Here is a 23,568-nt window from a genome sequence, read left to right on the forward strand (position 1 = left end):
ATGACGTAGAGGCGTCCGCCATTAAGGCCGGAATGACGGATTGGCAAACGAAAGCGCGAGACGGTGAGCGGTTGTAGCGCCGGATAAGTAAATAAGTAAGCTTATGCGTCTATGTAAATGTAAAATCTTGAAATTTCAATCAAACGCTTGTAGCGAACAATGTTCGTTGCTTTGATAAGTATCATGTTTGTCTTGTTTTTTAATTTTTCAATTTTTTTTGTTCAATTTACTTCAATTCCTCATTTCCAATTGTATCCCCGACCATCTCAAACCAGCTGACATGCACTCCATTTAAAACCATTTTTGATGTAACAAACATACGAAATACGTTTTATTGCGCCAACCCTTCGATAGCTCAGTTGGTAGAGCGGTGGACTGTAGAAGCATGATGTGTCGATAGAGAGTAATCCATAGGTCACTGGTTCAAATCCGGTTCGAAGGAGAGTTGAAAACTTTTTTTTTGACCAAGCCATTCTTCTGCGCCAACTGTTCAACACACGTTAACCGAGCCTCTTTTGATCTTTTTCGATTTAGTTTGCAAAATATATCTTTTCATTCGTTTCTTTCTCTCAGTGCCTCTATTTTACTAAGCAGCATACATTTTGTTTCCCTGCAATTGCAAAGCTTTCACTGCGTTTCATGCGTGCAAAACTGAAATTCTGTCAAGCAACTCCGGGACAGCCATCACTTCCAAATTGGCAACCCAAGTCCCAGTGTCCATCGCCCACCCAGAAAAGGGCACGCATGCTTCGTTGCCTCCCCGGGTGAACGGTAAACGTAATGATCAACTGCTCTACGTACACACGTAGGGGGAATGCGCCAAACCGTGAAGAAAAGAAATTTCAAATATTCTACCCACTCTCGCTCATGGTGGGAAAAATAAATGGTCCACGTATAAGGGAGAGTTTCACAGCAAGGTCCAAGCTGGTGGCCAAACTATTCCGCTACATCATACGTGTGTGTGTGTGTGTCCATGTGTCCGAGAAACATAATTTGAGTGAACGGTGGAAGGGCGAAGAATTCGGGAACGGTGGGGAAAGATAAATGCCATCTAACGTACAGCGGTACGTGTGCGACAAGAGCCTTACGTTTTGATGGCCGTCGGTGGTTGACTTTGCGAAGAAAGTAGAAAACTCTGTGTGTGAATGGGGGGAGGGGGGAATGGAGCGTATTTTGTTCCCGAGAGTAGAATTTAATTTCGTGACGAATTGGGACCGATTTCCGAACCTTCATCATCCTCGGTACCCCCCCCTTACTCGGCTCACTCGCATTCTCCGCACCCGAAAACGGTGGACAACGTCTTTGACATGTCCTTTTGGGCGGGCGGAGAGAGAGAGGACAGAACTCACTGCTGTCGAAACGTGCCTAACCGAATGCGTTTTTCAACCCGGTTACACTGCCGTAACGGCCGTTTTCCGTGTGCGTGATCGTGAAAAACGACTGTTTTTTTGTTGCTTCTCTCGCTTTAATCCTTAAATATGCTTCTTTTTGGAATAACTATTCAATACATGTTTGGTGCCACCCTCGCGCTTTGCTGCCCATCGGAAGGCTCCGGCCCAGCAGCCCGGATCTGGTGGGATTTGCACCTTTCTTATTTCCCCTTTTCATTTCATTTGCGATGCTTCCCCTCTGATCACACACACAGATTGGGCGAAATACAGTGGAAAGCGATTTATCAAACTGATGACCGCTTCCTCTCGCTCTCCCTCTCTCCGGGGGCCGTTCCGTTTTCCTTTCTGTCGATGGGTTTTCCGTGACCGTGAGGCTATCCTTTCAATTACAGCGCACTGCAATGATTAATTGCGGCGCTGGGCCATCGAAAGGTGCCAGTGTTTTTGGGGAAGAAACCACCGCGCGAACGGGGTCCGACATTTCCCCCCACCTCTATACCCCGGTTCCCCGTTCTTCCCTGCCGAAAGCTGGATCGAGCAGGGGTTTGGTCAGCGAAAAACACCACCCCGACGACTTTGATGGATGAAAGGATGCGAAGGTGTGTGTGTGTCCGTCTCGAACGGCATACTTTAAACCGATTACGGTGTGTGCGAGAAAGGAAGGGACCAAGGGACGCTATCCTTGAGTGAAAGTGAAGGTTTTGGTTTGGTTGTTGGTGTGGTCCAGCTTTCCAAGCGAGCCCTTTTTTCCCCCAAACCTGATTACGAAGTCAGCGCTAGCGCGATGTGTCCTTGTTATCCTTAGGCCCGGAGTGGAATAGTACCTCCTGACCATGCTTCCCATTTCCTGGCCTACCTCTTTTGGCAAAACACCTCTTTCACCTCCTCCGTCATGGAAAGGCACATGCAGAAGAAAATTGGGATCGAGATCGAATTTATAACCTCGTCGAACTTTGAGCGAGAAACAGAGGTGTGGTGGATGATGGGAGGAAGCATTTGGGAGTGGCACACACCTTTGGCGACATTTAATCCCATACCGGGAATCTTGCCGTCCGCGCGGAAGATGGATAAGGACGGCACGGTAAAGAATGTTCCGTTTTTTCCCCGTTGCCCAATTCGTTTTTCGTCGATCGGGGGCATCCTTTTTCCCCCCCCAGATCGAAGCACAGTGTGTGTGTGGGTGGGTGCCCTGATTGATTTCGTTGCCGCTTTTTTTTTGTCCGATTTTTCTCAATCGATCTGCTGAATCCTTTCATTTGTTTTTACGTGTTTCCCTTTGTGGCCCCTGCAAAGGGTCGTCGCGCTGTGCCGAACATCGGCCGGCTGACCGGTTGACCGGTTGAAGCAAACTTGCTGCGAAGTTATGGCTTTAAGGAAATACACCACGGAAGCGGAAAATACAACGGACGAAGGAACCCTTTTTCCTTGGTTTGGGAAGGGTGTGCAAGAGTGGAAGGAAAGCAGGGCGAGGTGAAATAACGCGAAAATCTCATTTACATCGGACCTTTGCCGTATATGATTCCGTTCCCTTTCCACCGTTTCTCTTCTTCAAGCGATCCTTTTTTTCTGTTCTTTCTTATCAGTCTCGCGTGTATGGGTGAGTGTGTGTAGTTGTGCATTTTTATATGATATATGGGTGCGTGTGTGCGGGTATGTGTATGTGTGCAAGGCCTCTGTTCATTTGAGATAATGTGTTCTTGCTTGAAGTTTTTTTTTTTGATGCCATACGCCGTTGCTCGTCCGGAAATTCATTTCCACGCTGTGCACACACACACACACACGTCCTGCCGCCACTCCCGTGAGCCTTAAAATATCTTCCTCCTTCATTCACTCTCTTCCCTTCCCCCCCTCTCTCTCTCTCTCTCTCTCTCTCTCTCTCTCTCTCTCTCTCTCTGGCTCTCTTTGCACTCGTTTGGTGAATTGCTTTGAATCGAAGGCGTCCTTTTTTCTTCTTCTTCTTACCGTTGTATGTGCACATCCTCCCCCCCCCGGCAGCTCGTCCACCCGTCGATGGCTCCCTCATCTGAGTCCCCTTCGCGCACGTACAGCCTCGCACAAAGATCCGTCAGCCGTCGATGTCGTGAATTTTCCTACATTTACCCCTCCTCCTTCACACCCATTTTCAAACCCCCAACAACAACAAAAATGGAAGGGATTTTCCTGATGACCGTCGGCCGTACCCGTAAGGATCAGCAGTAGAGAAGCAAACGAACCTACACACACACACACACGATGTCCCACACGTGATGGCGGGAAAAAAACAACAACAAAAAAACACCCTTGGAAAATGTGTGCAGGAAAAAGGTAGCGTGAGCAGAAAAAAACCCAAAAGGGAAGACATCTTCAAATCAGCGACAGCGAAAAGACCCCTCTCTCCGCAACACACCCCCTCTGACCGTACAGTGTCCGTGCCCGGCAGTGTCCGGTTTTCTTTGGCGCGGCGCGGACATTTTCGTCCCAAATTTTCTTCCGCCGCTGCTGCTGCGTTTCCTCCGAATGTGTGATTTCCACTCCGCCCCCTCCTTCACACTGTGTCATATGTGAACGGAAGCTGGAGCTGGTGGCGGTGGAGGAGGAGGGTTCAATTTGAAGGGTGAAAATGGAAGACGAAGCAACGACTGCTGCTGCTGCTGCTGCTGCTTGACCGGCATCGTCAAGGGAAACGCGTTCAAGGAAGCAACGTGAGGCGGACTATTAGAGGGGACTGCACGTGCGGTATGGGAGGCTCTGTCCCATTAGAGTGTGTGGTGGAAGCGGGCGGAAGGAAGCGACATGAGATGACGGTAAAAACGGTCCAGCGAGAAAGCAACCAGCGAAACTAAAGAGCCAAAAAAAAACAAACGCCGTACTTTCGCTCGCCGGAGTTCTTTTTGGTTGTGTGTATTTGGGAAAACGCAAAGTGGAAAAGTTTGATAAAAAAGGACGCTACCGTACACACACACACACACAAGGGCGCACAAGACGCGTTGAAAATGTTGATAGAGAGGGAAAGAGTAGAGAGTAGAAATTTCCACACCGAGCAGAAAATAAAGTAAAACGAAACATGTCGGGGAAGAAAATCGTCGCCGTCCGCTTCAGGTCCCACCCACTGTGCTGGACAATGGGCAGGATGAATCTTCCACCCGGGGCCCTGGTCCAGCTCGGTACTGCGTCTTATCATCATGTGTATGTGTGTGTGTGTGTTTCTACGGCAGGCAAGGACTACTGCCGCCTGCCCGGACGGGTGAATTTGAGTAGAAGGATAAATTGGAAAGAAAAGCGTCCAGCGTGTGGTGCGCGCGCCCAACTCGCGACTGCGGAAAACGGGGAAAAAATGATGGTACGAAACAGAAAGGAGAGAAAGAAGGAAAAAAAACGAAGGAAAAAACCGCCACTCACCCGCTGCGAATCCTAACATAGATCTCCCACATGTCCCACAGCACGGGCTGGAATAGGCAGGAATTTTCTCGCCCCCCTTGCCCCTAACCCACCACTCACTTCCCCACCGTGATGCAGGTTATTTTTCTTCCACCGGCCACCCACCGGGCGTGCTTGCCGCGATCACATGCATATGTGTTTAGAGGTGTGTGAGTGTGTATAAGTGTTCCACATGTGTGTTTTTTTGCTCTTCATCGCTTCATCTTTCCTGGTCAGCCAGCTTTCTTCTTGCTACCTCGGTTTTTTTTGTGTGCATGACTGTGTCGTGTGTTTTTTGGAAGATTTTCTTATACGCTTTTCGGACTGGCGTGTTTTTCGTGTTGGTTGCCTTCTTTTTCTGTTGGCTCATGTGTGCGGTCTCCTTCATTTTTCAACCGTAGCAACCGGCGCGGGTCCATTTTCCTTCGTTTCGCATCATTCCTCTAACGCCGTAACGCCGCTCGTTCTATTACGCCACCCTCATTTGTCCGCAACCGTCTGTATGCGGGACCACACCGGCCAAACGAGCAGGGGGGAGCGGGGGGAGGGGGGGGAGATGGTAAAATGCGCGCAAGATGAGATTTTTTGTTTGTTCCTTCGCTACTGTACTCGTCCCCAGCAAACGTTCCATCTACTCGCGCGCCTACTGTGGTGATTCTTGCTGTGGCGGTGTTTTTGCTTTTCTCTCTCTCTCTCTTTCTCTCTGTATAGCAGTGTGTTTAAATGTTAAGGATCCTTTTCTGTGCGCTTTACGTTTCTTTTTTTTGTGTATGTTGTTGTTGCTCTCCCTCGGCTCGGCGCTTTGTTTTTCGCTTAAACGCAGCTTCTTGTCCAGGTCGAGCGCTGCACGTGAAAATGGTCCAACATATTTTGCCTTCCATTACTCTTCCTTCCACCCAACCGTTTTCACATTATTCACCCCCTCCTCGACACACACACACACGAGCGCGCTCGAACACATCTTTTGACCGTCTCAGCAAGGACTTCGCTTCGATTGCGAATAAAGTGTGCGCGCTTGGGGAGATCCGGGGAACGGTTCGTCGCTTACCTTCCGCGCTGCTTGCGTAGGGATGGTGCTGGCAGTGAGCGGGAAGCAGCGTCCAGTCAGCGCGATATTCGTCCGGGCCACGTGCAGGACTTTCCCGTTGTTCGCGCCCGCTTCCAAACCCCCCGCTCCCTCCATTCGCACCCATCCGCTTTGTGAAAGTGATTCAGAAAGGGCACCTGCTGTGTCTTCACTGCGACGACAACGGACGGCAGCAGTAGAAGACGATGGTGCTGCTGCCGTTTCATTTTCGCTCGAAGGCAAAACACGTCCTTTTGGGGGGACTCTTCAGCGAAAAGACTCTTTCTGCGAGCGTGGGGAGGGCAACGAGCGAAAACTGCGGCAAGCGTCCAGTTCGAACTGCTGCACGGAAATGCTGCGGAACGTGATTCGCTGGACGCTAGGGAAGAATTGGTGCTTTCCTCCCGGGGAATTGCTTACGTTAGGGTGTGTGTGTGTGTGTGTGTGGGTGTGAGTGGGTGGAAGGAGAAGAAACCGGTGATGGGGTTGCCGTATACCTAGCTCACGTCGTCGTCGTCGCGGGGTCGAGGTTTTCAATATTGTCCAGCGTGGAATGCGCGTCATGTGGCGCGTGAAGCCGCAACGGCGAACAAAAGCCGCGCACGGGGACAACCGTGAGGCTGGGAAGCAAAACTCGACAGCAGAGAAAATGGTAGCCCTATACGGTGGAACAGGAAGAAGAAGAACGAGAATCAAATCAACACAAGAAAACTCCACACTGGTAGACCTTTCGTATTATTATTATTATTCGTCAGCCGTGTTTTATATTTCCTGTGCACGGGAAGCAAAGGCACACAACCCACACGAGGGGTTGCGTTTGGGTTCGATTCGATGGAAATGAGATGGACGGGCAAAGAAAAATGCCCATGTCCGAGCAGTTTCACTACAAGGATCTGAACGAGACTATGTGTGTGTGTGTGTGTGTGTTTCACAAGTCACATCTGTAGGGATATATTGGCAAAAGTCTCCCCTTTTCGCTTGGACGCTGACGTATTTCGCGATTTCCAAAACGGTTACCCGCTTCCGCTGTTTGGAGTTTGAAAAGAAGAAAGAAAAAAAGCGTCCAGCCTTTTGTTCAGCATCCTTTCAATGCGCGCTGCTTCGCATGAAACGTTGCTTTACTGACAATTCAGCTCGTTCTTTTTCTTTTTTTTTTGTTGTTGGGAAACTATGCAAGCGAATGAGGTTTTACCGGTCCTGTAGCATAATCAGCGGAATTGGCAAATGTAAAGAATGAAAAACGCCATCGAGGGCAGATTTTATTCCACACGTGGGCAGTCCACCGAGAGTGTGCGGGAGAAGGAGTTTCATTTCGATTTTTTTAATCTAACCCTTTGGCATATGTCTTCGTAACAGCAGTTGCGGTATGAATGGAGAAAGCTTGTAGCAAGCCGTAGGAGTTTTGCTGGGTTGGAAAATAAAACATGAGTTGTTTCGTTTTCCTATAAGTTTGCAAAAAAACCCTAATTAAAACACAATTAAGGAAAAGGAATTCATGTAAAACGTTTCAAAAACTGTATCTTTTACATTAAGTAATGTAAGAAACCTTTACCATTTACCGGCAAAGCACGTAGATGTTGCTTCAACATGTTAAAATAGTTTTTTTTTATGTAATATGAGAAAGCAACTATTTATATTAATCAATACAATTCAGCTATGAAAATTGGCAGTGTCATGGTCAGTGTTGCAAACGGTGATAGTCGTCGACATAAAATTTTACAAAATGATACTTTTTGAAGCATTCTAGATTCACGCTTTCATTCGACAATCACGGAAAAAAATATCATTTGACCGCGCGGCCACATGCGCTGAAATATACAATGAAATGGACTATTCGACAGGCGAAATATCTGTCAGATAACGCATCACTGCAACCAGGCGATGAGCAATGTAAACAAATAATGTGCACAAAATCGAAAGTAAATCAATTAAAGAACTTCAATGTGAAGTATTTCGTTAATTTTCAGTCAACAATTCATCATTTCCATAATTTTGGGAATGTTCTGCTTAAGAAGATACCTTTTTAAAGTGACTTTCGAAAGCGGATGTTGTATCTCCCCCAACCCTTTAGCAGCAGCTGTCAGATATTTCACCTGTCAAATAGTTCATTTCGCTGTGTATTTCACCTCATGTGGCCGCGCGGTGGCACGAGGATATTTTTCTGCTACATTCATTTGACTTTTTGATTTTGCCGTACCTCAAGTGAACCAGATCTTCAACGAAAGTGGGTCTTTTTTCATGTTTTCGCGTGAATTTCTATACTCCTGTAAGTAAACACCATTTTTCTGGTTGACTGAGTGAAAATATCAAGTGGTCTAATGGCTAAGTATCGGTAAATGCACGATTAAGCAGTTTTGGCGTCTCATGAAAAATGTTAAATTACATTCATTCTACATTTTTTTACAATCATGTCATCGCAAAAGCATTGATTGTTATTGTACAAATGAGTGTCGTTTTTGAAAAGTCGTGTCATGGTGACCATGAATATCATGATCAAAAATGATTTTGACAGCAGCTTACTACGAATATCATACAAAAATGTCGACAATTAGCAACACTGGTCATGGTACAGTCTTCAACTCACACGACTTAACAACATGCCTGTAAAGTCTAGAATGAACCATCCCTCCCTAGCAAGGGCTTGACTAACTGGCTGCGTGGTACTGAATTAAGACTCGAAAGCCTATATAAACCGGTATGTCCGCGTAGGACGTTACGCCAAGTAAAAGAGTATTAAAGCTGAAGCTAAAATTAGAGTTTCACTTCATGTTATAAGGTACGGTGTCTGAGGCGCTTAGCCAATTCAAAGTCTTCATAAAAACTAGTTTATAAACATATTACTGAATTGTTTTTTATACCTCCATTTCAAAAAGCCTTACTTATGTTAAACATTAAGAAGAAAATTAGAACAAGTCTTAGGAACATTCCCTCAAATCAAATTGAAAAATATGACGATCCTACAGGAAAGGGCTTAGCACTTACAAGATAGCTACACGGTTCTTCACGCGCACTAATTGATGTATGGGCGCACATAATGGTGCCATATCATCGCAAACATGCTGAAAACATGGAAGTACATCCATTAGCTGCTCTAGCTACAAATTGTTTCACACCAAAAGGACCAGAAAGATACAAAAAATAATCCCCCTAGCAGTAAAGCTGCCGGTAAAGCATGTAAAATGCCAGCTCAATTACTTCTCGCGAAACATGCTAATAATGCGCGCCGTGTGCCCGTGAATTCGCGCATCACAATTGCCCCATATTAAAATGCCATGCTTAACACACAGCTTGTTTACAGCTGTTCGCGATCTGTTCGGCTAATTTCCGCGCCACCACTCGCTAAGGGAATGATAATGAACCGATCAGCGTCTGCCTAGGGTTTGCCCCGCTGATCCTGCTAATGACTTCTTTACCGCCAGTACAGGGAAGACGAGCTTTTCGCGCGCGCGCGCTCGCTCGCGATGCTTGATGATTATGTTAAGCTATCAGGCATACTTTGAGCCACTGCGAAACGCAGCATTCCCTCGCAGCATAATTACGCGAGCAATGTCCACCACGTTTGTGAGCGTTGTTTTCTTCCCTTTCTTTCCTTCGCTTTCTCTCACTTTCTTGCCTTCCCTGTGTACGAAAGCTGAAGCAAACATTCTCATTTCGTCGCGCTTCGGTAACGTCGCGCTTGCCGTGTGTTTTCGTTGATTTGTCCGTGCCCGTCCGTTCTGGACGCGTTTCCGGTTGCACAGCCCTGCTCTTCTGCGGGAGGGAACAGAAGGGAACGGGCGCGCAGTATAAATGCGCAATTCGCTCATTAGCGTTGCAAAGGGCCGTGCCCGTAGTGCGTTCGTGTGTGCAAATTGAAGGCAAAGGGAACGAGCGAACCAAAAAAAAAACTACATCAAGCAACGGAAAAGCAAATGGCTGAATGGCGACCCTGCGAACCAACTCGCGGACGCGCGGACCCTGCTGATGTGGAAAACCGCCCAACTGCATACTGCACTTCCCCTTCGAACCGGGTGCAAGGGTGGACCCTGTGTGAGGGGGGGGGGGGGTTGTATGCAGCAAAATTGGCCGCTTTTCACGCAGCCAAGTGTTTCGCCAGCGTTCTCAACGCAAGGCTTCCCACCCCACCCGAAAACGCAACCAAAATTACTGAAGCGATAAGCGACGAACCCCGGGCCGCAAAAAGGCTTTCCAGCGGGAAGGGACGAAAAAAGCGTCCTGGGAGGGTGAGGGAAGGGGTGGAAATAATTTACTTAATTCGGCTCCGGTACGGTTGCCTCTTATCATCACCGCTCTCGGGAGGTGACTTTTTCGAGGCTGTTCTATCAGCACCACCACCACCACCACCATCAACGTAAATTATTCTTCGCTGGGCCCACTGCTAGCTGGAATAATCTGGCACGCCGTTCAAGGCTTTGCTCACCAAAAATGCATCCTCCCCATCCCTGGGTCGGTCAACATAACGTTATGTTTCGTTTTCCGGAACCGTGGTGCATAACATTCTTTTGCACTCTCATACACACACACACACACACACACAACCAAAACAACTCCCAAAACGCAACCACCAAAGTGGTGGAAAAAGCTGACCGAAAAAACCACAATCTGAGACGTTGATGTAAGGACAGATAATGAGGAAAATCGTGTGCGTGGGGAGGAGTGGGAGCAAGGGAGAGGGGTGCACCACCACGTCCAACAAAGAAACGCGATGAAAGGGCGAGGCAGGAGATACAGGGTGAGGTAGATTCGCACAGGTACATTCTCCCGTGGGGCACGGATTGCCGCGAAAATTGCCCCCGTGCGACGGGAAGGGCAACGGGGGCAGACCATCAAATGGACGTCGTTTCCTTTTTCAGTCCGTCTATTTTTGAGCGCTCGAAAGATTCTTCAATCCTCCCGGTAGGGGGGAGAGGGAGGCAGGTGGAGGGCACGAGTTTAAATGCAGTTAGGTGAAGCATTTCGCTGCGAACGCTGCAACAAAACATCGTGGCGAAACGGTTTCCGTGGCTGTGCGAGAAGGAGAAGGCACGGCAAAACAACGGCACGGCACGGCACTGGCGAAGGGCGAAGGTCCGAAAATCACGGGACACACGCGATTTATCGTAGACGTGTGCATAATTTATGCTTGCGAGACCGGATGTGCTTCGGCGATCGCTAAGCTAAAGCGCTGATGCTGTCACGGTCAGCGGGCGAGCAGAGTGGCGCAACAGGCTGCCGTGAGTTTTGCGGGCTTGTTTGCTGAGAAAAAAAAACACATTTTACCCAATATACAGCATAACATATCAGAGGTGGAATTTTGAAGATTTTGTTGCGTTTTGTTGGAAAATGATTGTATGAGAAATAAAATCCGTCAGCGTTTGAACAGTAATCAATCAATCAATCAATCAATCAATCAATATGCTACCTGTTGCGCTAATTATAGTTTATGGAAGTGTGTGCAGGCTAGTTGTAAAGGAAACGAAAGGAAAATTAAATCCTCTATTATATGAATCAACAAAATCTCTAAAAAGCAAATATAAAAATATCCCTCATTCAACAACCATTTTAAATGTTCCACAAATATTAATTCTTTGCTGGATCTTTTTTTACACGAAACATTTTTCATTTACCATACTGCCTGTCCCGTAAAATGAAACAATTGAAACTGCCTTTTGCGTTCCATAATTGCATCATACAATCCGACCCAAAACGGTGTCTGCCCAAATCGAACATATTCACCAGGCAAATGAAAAACCATCATCCTATTACTGACACCAATTTGGACGGGCCGCCACAAAAGCCTCCGGCACACGGTCACTCAGTGTAATTAAATTTCAAATCACTGTCCGCCCCAAAACGGTACGGCTTGTCGATAGTGCAGGCTGTGTACAATACAATAGCACACACACAAAAAAGCCTCAATCCCGGTTTGCGGGATGCGTGCGACTTCCACGCGGACGTGCCGACCAGAACACTAATAATCGCATAATGTCATCAATTTGGTCACTGCGCTTAGAGCGATAAAAAAAAGCCTCCTGCGTACGATGCACGGACGACAAAACCATGATCGTTTGCATGATACTGCGCACACACAAAAAACACAGGAAGCAAGCCAACTGCATGCACGATGCAGCGGTGCAACAGTCGAAAGCAAGAACAAGAACACACACAAAAAAAAAACAAATGCCCGCGTGCCAAACATCAATCAATTTGCCACTTGCAACGCGCGACCTAACACACTACCAACAAGGGAACACCACTAACGCTGCGCGATTTGAATAGATCGACCCTGGCTGCTCGGGACGAAACCGGACTGCACTTTTTGCAGTTGCCATGAAGAAAAAATAGATCACATGCAACGTACGAGCGAAACAAAAAAATCGTGGAAACGCCCGTTTAACGTCTGTTTGCAACAAACCACACCGAAAGGCGCGAACCTACCGCGAGCACGAAGTGATGAGTGGAAAAAATTGAAATCCACTCAACCATCGCGCTAAGGCTTGACCCAGCAGCAGTAGGTACGATAGGTACCGGGTACCGTACGTGCGAACTCTAACCGGTAGTTATCAAACGTTGCACACAATGAACTGCAGCTCGCCATCGTCATCGTACGAGGCGATGCTTCCCTAGCGCGAATCCTCCGATGCATTGCGCGATTGAAACACACACTGAGGGGGAGCAACAACAGAAAAAACGGCGCAAATAAATCCCCCCAAAATGCAGACCACCCTTGGCACATGTCGAACAGCTCGTGATACAGCATGGTGCATTTCCACCCTCTCCCCCACACACATTGCACAGTCCCTGGGCTGTGGCATACGTATCACAAAGTCGATTCGATTAGGAAAAATTAAGCCCCATTGGCAACGGGACGGGAACCCGAACGGAATGCAACATGCAGCTCGGGAATGCATCCGAGTGGTCGAGAGCATTCAACATGCAGTAAGTTGATGGAGAACCGTTGCCCGTTGTCATCGCGCCATACTAAAGTGTGTGTGTATGTGTCTGTTGGCCGCGCGCTTCGAACGCGTTTTTCTGTCTGTCCATTTGGCCGTTGGCGGCTTCGTTACGGTGTTTCCTTCCTTCCTGTGTCTTGCTCTTTGTGTGAGGGTTCTCACATTTGGAAAGGAGGGGGGGGGGGGAGAGTCCACACAACCGAGGGACATTTATGGGCGCACCGGGATGACGACGGATGATCATGCAAGGCCGATCCATGCCGGACGATTGTTATCACGCGCGCATGGAGAGCGCAAATAACCGATAGCACGGCCGTTTGCGTTCTTGTAGGCATGGAACGAAATGAAATAAGAAAAAAGAAAACGTCGCCCTACATTCGCACCACATACACACATACACACACGTGCGCGCAATACGTCGACGTTCGCGGGATCACTTTCATCGAAACGACATCTTCATCGTTGGTAAAAAGGTTTTCTCCGTTCGAGCAGCGTCCACCTCATCATCATCATCATCATCATCGTCGTCGTCCAGATCCGATTAGAAGGTGTCACACAAACACACACACACACACACACACGCACAACATACGACATTTTCAGCGGCCGTTCTTTCAGCAGCGGCGTACGACGTTGATAAACGATGATGACGGTGTGTTCGGTGTTGTTACGCTGCCCAAACGATGGTGTGATAAGTCGGGTGAGAATGTTTTCATCCTGAAAGGTGGGCTTTTTTTCTACCCAACCCCGGTAAACCGCTTTGGAGCTGCCATTTGCCATTTGAGCCGTGTTCGGGACATTGTTGCTGCGGGGTTTGCAAAGGCTCTTTTTTCTGTTCTGCCGTTTCTTTCCCGGGCGTGTGTGTTTGCGTGGCTTTGTGTGTCATTTATATCGACGGCAGTTCATGTTCTTGCGATGTCCTTTTGCTGGACCGAGGCGACAGTGACGGTTAAGCTTTCCCCTATACACCCAGCTACGCGCCGATGCGTCAATTAGTATGTTGACTGCTGGCTGGAGAGGTGGTTGGGAGGTGGTTTTGAAAGAAGCTAATTATGCGCTGACAGTGTTTTTGCCAATGAATGCTCTCTGTGTGCTTTGAGTTCGATGTGGAATCCCATGAGTGGATGGATGGCAAATGCCATTACTTCGATCAATTTGACCTGCACAATTGAGAATTGAGGTTTGGAGTCGCTGCGGATTCAAAATAGACCGAATTATTGGCCATTTCAGTTTTTTTTTTAGTTTGGATTACAGACTTTGAACCAGCAGGAGATGATTTCGCTTTAAAACGCCTCAATGTATGCATATTTTGCTACAAAACAATAAAAATAACACATAATCTAGAATTGAGCTTTGCATGATTATTGTGTTTCATTTGGCCAACAATTAATTATGTAACAATGCAGTTAAAGATTTATTATTTTCCTGCAGTTTGTTCCCATATTGCACTTCAATTGCTCATCAAATTCGCCCAGGGTGCTGTGCACAACGATAAATCAATTTCGATTGAGACACACGTTGCAGCCATCAAATGGCAACAAATATCCCATCCAAAGATGCTTGCATCCCTGGGAACCCCCTGCGTTGCCGATCATAATCGTGCCGCAGCCCTCCTTTAATTAACCATTTCGTGTCGGTTTGCTGTAGCATCAATCATTCCGGCCGATACGGTTGCCCTTGCCGAAATGGGCGTGAAAAATAGATCTTCGTGCAATTAATAACGCATAAATGTCACATTTTCCGGCACCGATTATAGGGACCCCGGGAAAATGAATGGTTGCATTTAGCTGTTTGCCGCTGCATCATCGTCCGTGGATGGCGCGAACTGCACACGCAAAGTGCCGTTTCCCTTTAGAAGGCTCACAGTCGAGGGGAGGGGGGGAGGGTGGTGGGTTTGCATATCTAATATGAATATTTTTTCCATTTATCAATTTGCACAACCCGAAAATCACACCAAGAATCGTTTCTGTTTTTTTTTTGTCCGCTTCCCCGAAACAATACCTCGATCAAACAGTGCAGCCCCGGGAAAGTCCCGTCGGCGTCTCTTCTTACCCGGGGATAATTGCATCGGCCGATCGCGCTTAAGACGGAGACCCCCGAAGGGAACCCAGAAGTGAAAGACAAACAAATGAATGAGCAAAGAAAAACAAACGACATAAGAAAAAGAACACAAAACAGATAGGCGCGGGACAACAGGGAGGGAAAGCAAAAACGGAGGAACGAAAAAAAAACAACATAGCAGCACCAACAAACGGATAAAAACGGCCGACAAGAAGTCGCTAGGTAAACACAAAACAAACAACCATACAACCCGGTGCCTGTTGTTAAGCCTGTCATTTTCGACGCAACCCTTTTTTTGTTTGGTGGTCCTTAACTTCGGCGACTTTGGGAGGAACGGGAAAAAACGGAACGCACAAATTACCATCCCAACACTTTCCACGAGTGCTGCCGGGAAGGGGTACAGTAACGGTGCAATAGATGCACACACACACACACACGCACAGAGGGGCAAGGACAAAACCATTAAATACACGATTTTATGCTAGCTCACAGTTCTCAGCGAACCCATTTGTGTTCCCGGGGGTTTGGGGTCGGGAGGCAGCAATGGCTGGCAAACAAATCTACGGTTTTAGATTGGATTTGTCTTTTCCTCTCCGTCTCTCTATCTCTCTCTCTCTCTCTCTCTCTCTCTTATCCTCCAGAAGTGTGATGGGTCGGATATGACCCGGTTTCGGAATAGCCGTGGCAGCGTTATCCTGTCACGAAGTCGTCCCGTCCCAGGGTGTTGTTGGTTTGTGGCGATGATAGCCTAAAGGACCTCGCGCGCACTTTTTCTCTCTCTCTCTCGCTCATCCACCACCACCAGGTAGCGATGGTTCCGTCCCGCAGATCCTATCAGTGCCTATTTATCTAATTGTTAGCGCATTTCTTGTGCCGTGCCGTGTGCATTTGCCTTTGAGCAGAGCAGCGGCAACACTCAGAATTCAATGACAAAAAAAACCTCAACCAAAAGCCCGACAACTGTCGAGGCGGATTAGCCCTTAAAAGGTTAAATAAATGGGTGGCAATAAATCATTTGACTCGATTGCCGTAAATCATTTGCTCGCGAAGCCACTACCAGAAAGGGGGAGGGGAGGGGTGGATTGGCTGAAAGCGAAGAGTGTAATGTTGAGGCGCAAAGCATACGGGGCCCGATGGCTGGGTTCGATTGCAAATTGAGACGGCAACGGCAGTGGTGCCGTGTTAAAAGTTTTCGCATTGGAGCACCCGGGAGTTCATTGATGGTTGCTTTTTTTTTTGGGAGGCGGATGTGGTAAACAGGGACGTTATTCGATCCCACTAATCAAGGCCAATATGTGCCGGGAAAACGAAAAGCGAAAGAAAAAAACACCGAAATTATAAAATCAATCGCTTCCAATCGCAGAGGATTCCTTCGGGGAAGACGGTCGGTGCTTCCCCTTCTTGGTTCCTTAAGGTCCCAAACACTCAGGGCAGGCGAGGTGCCAAACCAATCTTCCGGTTCTTGTTTGTGCGGTTTGCGAAATAACCAAGAGCGGAGAGGTTCTTTTTTTTGGAGACATATTGAATGGAATTTACTGTTACATTTGCTTAAAATAGCTCAAAGTGTGAGCATAAGGGAAATAGCGCATTAACGGGGTTGGCATTTTTTACATAGCTTTGCACAGTTTTCGAAGCCTTTTTGAAGCTTCACCTGCCATTCTTTAGACATTATTCGTCACTTGTAAATCACACGATCGCTCGTTGGACCTCTCCTGCACAGCCATCTGTTGCGGTGCATTCTTTGCCGAACAAAAATTTAGTCTCAATTGACATTGCAATGCAATGCGGATGCGATGCAAAAGCGAACCAACCAACAAAAAAAAAGGCACGATGGAATGACGGAAAGAATGAGACAAGATACCGAAGCCATACGGTGCCGCCGATGCTTGTTCCCATCGAACAGGAAACAGCGAGAATGTGCGATCGAACGTAAACGGAGCCACAGGAAAAGAGAGAAGCGAAAAAGCAGCAGGCCACGCACCGCGAGTTCATCCCGCACACCAAATTCATCGTCGTCCGCGCCCCGGTCATCGTCATCTACATCATCATCATCGTCACCGTCATCCCCGGCATGGTTAACACGATGGAGAGACGATGAATTAAATTAAATTAATGGTAAATAATATGCGGCGGCAGCCAACCTTGTGGGTAACTCTAGACGCTTAAAATGTATGTGACGAGATCGGTGACGGGACACTGCTGATGCGAGGGGGGGGGGGGGGTGAATTGGGGATGGCAGCGGCTGACTGGTAAGTGAAAATAGCTCGGACATGAACGCTGAACTGTGTGCTGACGATCGCGAAAAGAACTGATCCCGCGAGTGCCCTTCGCATGGCCTTTCAGATCGTGACGATAAGACAACGCACCGTACAGGAAGAAGGAGAAGAAGAAGAAGAAGAAGAGCAACGGACACTGCCGGTCGGAGTCATCTCAGATGTCTGTTTTTATGTGCCTGCGTCCAAGCAAGGGTGCGAAATTCGTTAGCCTCAACACCTAAAGCGACACCCTAATCATGGGGAAGGAAGTGTGACAAAATGGAAGAATTTCGAGAAGCAGGGAAGGACCATTTCGCGCCTTCGGCAACTCAGCGCCATCAGAAGTGAAGAAAGTGACTGAAAACGTTCTGAAAGAGGCTAATATTGAGGAATTTGTTTAAAGTATAAACACTGTTTCCGTGTTTTGTTGTGGTATTCTTGATAATAATTGATATGATGCCTAGAAAACGTCTTCTTGATAAGAGTTTTGCTCTGAATTGTGTAATCTGAATGCCTTCCAACTTGGATTAACTACTCAAACACCAATTCACCCAGGCTTTGACACTAAAGCACACCAACTCTTCGGCTGCATACCGTAATTAGCTGACCGAGCTCGCGAACATAACTGCATAATGAACTGCAGACGTGCATTCAGACCCGGCAATAATCCATCCTCGCTGCTCCCCCAGATGCCTAACGACCAGCGTCGAAAGAAGCAAAAAAAAAAAATGACAACAGAAAACACGCGATAAAACGCAACGCAGAAGAGAGCAGCACAAAACCGCGCTCAATCCCAAAACCCCGACCGCAGTGAAACGAAGCGCGAAATGTCGGGACCTCGCGAACGCGCGCACAACCGCCAATGTGAGGGCAAAACCGCGACAACGGCAAGACGGGCAAAACGGCCGCCCTCGTCACAAATGCTGGGGACAGAAGACCAGGAGGACAGTGTAAAGCAGCGGTAGGAGCAGCAGCAGCAGCAGATCCTGCACGACATCAACAAAGTCAGTGAGATGAAAAATTATATCGAAATGAATCGCTGTAATTTAAACGAAGGCGATGCGGATAAGATAGCGCAGCTCGCACATGCAAGTGTCGTCGTAAAGGTTCCCTGCTTTGCCCTTCCTGGATAGTGGGGAGGACAGGATCAACCACACTGTGCCAAGCCAAGTGTTCCTTTCTTTCACACACACACACGTCCAGTGGAATGCGCGAATCGTGGTCTCGCGAAGCCGCTGCTGCCATCGTCGTGTGTTGGTTCAACCGCAGAATGTCCACCTTCGCCGCTCCAGCCAGCGTTTCAAGGGGAGAATCTGCCGCGACACCCAGCACCAATCCCTCTGGGGTCCCAGTGCTTATATTCGCGTGATTTTCAAGCTGACGGAAATTTATGGACCGCCGGGCCACGGTCTGACAACATTAGCGTTCGGAGCTATCACGAGATAATTTATTTTGCCGTCGCGAACGAACGACGGCCAAAACGGACGCGACTCCCCTGCAGCGCCGGGCCCAAATGGCAGCCGTGCCGGGGTCTCCCGGATCGTCCAGCGGGTCTCGCTCGCCGTCGGACATTAGTTGATTAGTGTGTGTGTGTGTGTGTTCATGGGGTGGCTCGGGAAGAGTGTCAGCCTTTGGGCGCTGGCCCTTCTCCCCTCTTGTGGCCCTTCTGGCACGGCTCCAACCAGGGATAGAGCACTGTGTGTGCCTTCCCTTCGAGCACTTACCGCGGTAGCCGCGTACTTGACCGCGCACGGCAAGTGCACCAATTTTGGGCCAAACTACGACGAATCGATTTTGGCTGCGGTCACAAAAAAGCATGTGTTTTCCAATTGCTATGCTTACCTCGGTATGCAGCTACACCCGGGTCACAAGACGCCTCTTGGCTCTCGCGAACACCTTTTAGACCACCCAGAGAAACCCGGGGCAGTTGCCACTTACGGATGAAGCTGTCATAAGAGTTGCATCCTCAGAAAGAAGGCAGAAGGCATACGCCTTTTTTTTGTGTGGTGGTGTGTTGCCGTGTTGGAGGATTTTTGAGCCTAATGATCCAGCCAGCCAGCCCTACCAATAAAAGGCATCCCGTTTCGGCGAACTGAGCCAGCCACGAACCCGAACCTGGGATTAGGGTTAAATTGGGTGGTTATTGCAGTGTGGTGATTCGAACGTTGTTCGAGGTCGTTCGGCGAGTTTTGCCCGTTTTTGTGGAGGGATTAAACATTGTTTGCTTGTAAAGTGCTCCGAACCTCGATTTAGAACGCCATAAAGATGCATGCTATGCAGGTAGGTGTAAACGGACAACTTTGTGGCCTTGTGGAATTTAAACATTTCTATCGTTGGCTTGTTAAACAACTTATTTATGGACACAGCACAAGCTGTAGTTTTAGCGTCATACCATCCGCTCATTGCCCTTCCAAACAAGGCTAAACCCATTGGTACAATATTGATCATCAATCCGCTGTCGTCGTTAGGGAAGAATTTAACATTTACCGATCGGGCCCGTCACAGTTGCAACAATGTCTAGAACCAGCCCACGACCCATTGCATACATCATCCATTTTCACTGTCCGTTCAATAATCTATTAATTAGCTCGACCTCGACGCTATCGGTGCAGAAAAACCGCCGTTCGCGAAACCGGTGAGGGGCATCTGTCCTACCACTGCGGTGCGTTTAATTAATTTAAATATTGCTGCGTTGTGTATCGTACTATCGAACCCGCTGAAAACCCAACTGTGCGACCCGAACAAGCAACAAAGGCTGCTAAATGGACGGAAAGAAAACTGATCCGGCCGATACGATATCGCACGCAGCCTCCTCCCCTGCATTCGCTGCATCAACACTAATTGCCTAAATTATCTCGCCCGACCGGGTCCGCCCCGGAGTGCGCTGCGCTGCTATAAAATTACACCATAACTCAGACCATCTTACACACAGGGACAGGGACCGGAGAAGGCTTCATCATCTTCGGCAGTCGATCGTGCCGCGAGCGCGATCGCTTACCGGTTGTGTTGCGTGTTGCGTCTGCTGTTACCCTTTTTTTTTTTTTTTTGTTTAGCTTGCTTGCATCTGCACTGTCCGCTTCCTGATCGGTCGTTCCTTTCTTCCTGCAAATCCGTCAAAACCGGTCAAGCAAAAATGGCCCCTCACGCTGATCGCTATCTCCCTTGATTCGGTGCCGAGGTGTGCTGCGCGAGATTCGCTGAGATTTGCCGGCTCCCCGTTGCAGGCGTGCAAGTGCCGGATCGGCTGCAACCGGGTGCTGGATGGGAGAGCGCGCGTCCGCGCGCGAACACACAGGATCCCCAAGACAGATTGTATTGTGGATTGTGGTGTCGTGCGTTGGACCTGCTGGTATTGGATCTCCTCAAAACCAGTGCTTCCCGCCAGGTTGCGGGGTTGGCGCTGCGTGCAATAACAATAAGGTTCGCTTGCTTACGATCCACTGTGACATGTCACCTGAAGTCACCGAATCACCCAGGGTTAAAAACCGGGTTCCTTCATTGGCGCACTATTATAATGGTGTGTGTGTGTGTGTGTGTGTGTGTGTGTGTGTGTCGTTAACGCACTTGGCTGTGCGATGCTCCGTTCCGTTCCCGTTCGATTTCTGCCAATGTCCCCGTGTGTACGGTAGCTTTCCTGCGCATTGACGCGCGTACCTCGTAAGAAGCGGTGTCATATCGGTATGCTTCAGCCATTATCGTAAACGCTACCCATATGCTGCGGATTTCCACAGCCAGCTCCCTCTACCATTCCCGGCCATTGCTGGTTGCGCAAAGAAAAACCGGCGCGTTTGTGTCTTCGCTGTCTTAGGAGACATTGGTACAGGCGAAAAAGGGATTGACAGGCGGCTAATTCTGCGACAGTGGCGTGTTCTGCCTAAACGATTCTAGCGCTCGTGGAGCTACCGGCTTTTTGAGGCTGGTTGGGAATAAATTGCAGACGGCACGAGATAACGTGTTTGCGCTGGGGTCTGGGGTTTATGTTGTGGGCTTTACCGTTTGTCGCTGCAACCTACTAATTGATTGTGGGCTAATCAGCGATCAGCGATGGTTTGTCGCACGGTATCGATTGCTATCTGGGCATCGCCCCCTTTTCTGGAGGCGTTTATAAATGTCTACAACACGGCAAAGCAAATTGTGTTGTTACGCTCTGTTCGTTGTGCTAAATAAATGATATTTAAGGGCGACTTCTTGAGCTTAAAATTGCACAACATATCCTGATTCAACCATCAACTGTCAGCATATTACCCTCAGTTTTATTGGGATCGTATACCCAGCAGCACATTATTGAAGGGCGATCGACGCAATAGAGACGATTAATAATCATTAGGCTCCCCGAAAACTGTTCCAGCCTTCTGCTGCACCTTCAAAGACGCACACACAAACGATCGAACGAAGCCTCACACACGGCGGCCATCGGTGCTTCATTTTTGCTTCAAACCCCTCGCAAAGCATAATTGCCAATGCATTGCGTTTTTGCACTCGCCCCACAATCGCTCGACCGAACGGCTCGTGAACGGCTGTTACTCTTCAGCCGTTTTATTGACCTCTTGCAAAACCGTACGCGCGTTCTCGCGCGGGCCTTGTACGTACCGAAAACCACTAGCGCTCCCTTTTTTTGCTCTCTCTCTCTCCCTCTATTACAGCACCAACATACAACATATGCTTCTGCACTGGGGGCCGCGTCAGCCTGCACCAGAAGTGCAAAATAATGAAGCATTATAATTTCTCATAAATTTGCACGGCCCACCGTTTGCCCGAGCCTGCGCTACCGCCACCGCCACCGCAGTCTGCTGTTTTGGGTTAGCGCTCGATTGCGTGTCGCCGTCCGTGTTCCACCTGTTCCACCCAAATCAGTCTTCAACCGAAGGGGGCTCCAACGGAAGGGGGGGGGGGGGGGCTCCCAGCCAGCTACCACGCGAGAGTCGCCAGCACCACCGCCACACCGTCTCGGGTCGCTGATTTTCGTTTCCCGGGGATTAAGTTTCCGTCCATCCGCTGCCCGGGACGCCGCCGAAGGGCTGAGACGGAATATTGGGGGAATAAAAAAGTAATAACGAAAAAGGAAACAAGGCACATACACTCAGCCACACACACAAGAAGCACGCACGAAGGCGCATTCTGTCCGAGACACACACACTTATTCGGGCGACTGTTGGGCTTGACCACACACAGAAGTCTGACCGCGTCCGCCGGTCTCCGGTGTCGCCGAGGTGCTGTCGCCCTTCCGGTCGGCGGTCGGTTTGTCGGTGTGCGTTGGGTTAAGTTTGCGTTTCCCACCGTATCTCAACATCCTGGACAGGAGCTTTTTTTCGCTGCTGCTGCTGCGGCTGATATATGACGACGTCAAACCGAATTTTGAAGAGAGAGAGGAAAGTGGCAGCCCGCGAAATTGAGATTGAATCTCACGAGCTCGGGAAGGTCCACCGGTCGCCGAGCACCCCGGATGGGTCTTCCCGGGCTAGTGAATTATGATTATGTTACGTCCCCCGATTGCATTTTCCCATCCTCTTTGCCCACTTTTCACCCGCAAATCAACACGTTTAATTCTTTTAGCGGGGTAAAGAGTTTATTTTACAGATTATCCTTGCCGCTATTAACGCTCCTTTTTTGTTTGCGGCGCTTTTTGGGCTCATCCGCAAGACTTTCGCAGATATCGGATGCGATAAAACGGTAAGGCACAATGTTATGTGTTATACAAACGTAGCTTGGATCCAAAGCATTAGGCAAATGTATTTAACTTTCGAAGAATATAGAACTTTAAAGATAAACTTTCTAGTTTGAATTTGAATTTGCTTGTAGTGGTTTGGGTATGAAAGCCCCTAAAACTAGGCAAACAGCACAGCAAAAGGTGCTGTTTTACACCTTTGTTATAATTTAAGCAAAGTTGGAACCATTTTCATTAACGATCGAACCAAAATTAAACATAAGATATTATTTTAAATAATCAGTTATATCAATCAATCGCAAGATTACGAGTGAAATGAAGCAGTCCTTCACGCACGCACAAATTTAACTTCATTTTTTCCGTTTTTTTTAAAGTACCCTTGACAGGATTCAGCTGCCCGTCGTATTTCAAAATGTGGGTCATTCTTTTTAACGGTACTCATCGCCGAGTGTTGCAGGTTGAAACATGCCATTTTTGCGTGAAAAAAATGAAACATCCTTCGAGGCGAAGGCAAAATGTACTAAGAGCAAAAAACACTGTATTTTTTCTATCTCTCCATGTGGCTCACGCAAATCTAGCAACGACATTTATGGGGCACCATTTTGCATCCTTTCCCGCCTGGCCTTATTGACCGGCTATCGTGTCTGCCTGCTCAATGTGCTCAACGATATGATGCCGATTTGCCGTGCCGCAAACCGTTTAAGCCCGCTCCCCCATCAGAATGATGAATCCTTTCGCAGTATGCGTACCTAGGCCCGGTCCCTAAATGGCCTCCTTTACGGTTGAGAAATGTCCTTCGGAA

The 23,568-nt window shown here is 48.3% G+C and overlaps 1 protein-coding gene and 1 non-coding gene across 2 annotated transcripts in view; both read left to right on the forward strand.

The window, feature by feature from the left end:
• Positions 1–23,568, forward strand: part of LOC1273285 (coiled-coil domain-containing protein lobo) — a 168,774-nt gene that overhangs the window by 120,346 nt on the left and 24,860 nt on the right. The window lies entirely within an intron of this gene.
• Trnay-gua (transfer RNA tyrosine (anticodon GUA)) lies at positions 345–442 on the forward strand. The gene is made up of 2 exons: positions 345–381; positions 407–442. It is a non-coding gene; the product is annotated as a tRNA-Tyr (tRNA).

The sequence above is a fragment of the Anopheles gambiae genome, chromosome 2, assembly GCF_943734735.2.
Source record: "Anopheles gambiae chromosome 2, idAnoGambNW_F1_1, whole genome shotgun sequence".
Lineage (NCBI taxonomy): Eukaryota > Metazoa > Arthropoda > Insecta > Diptera > Culicidae > Anopheles > Anopheles gambiae.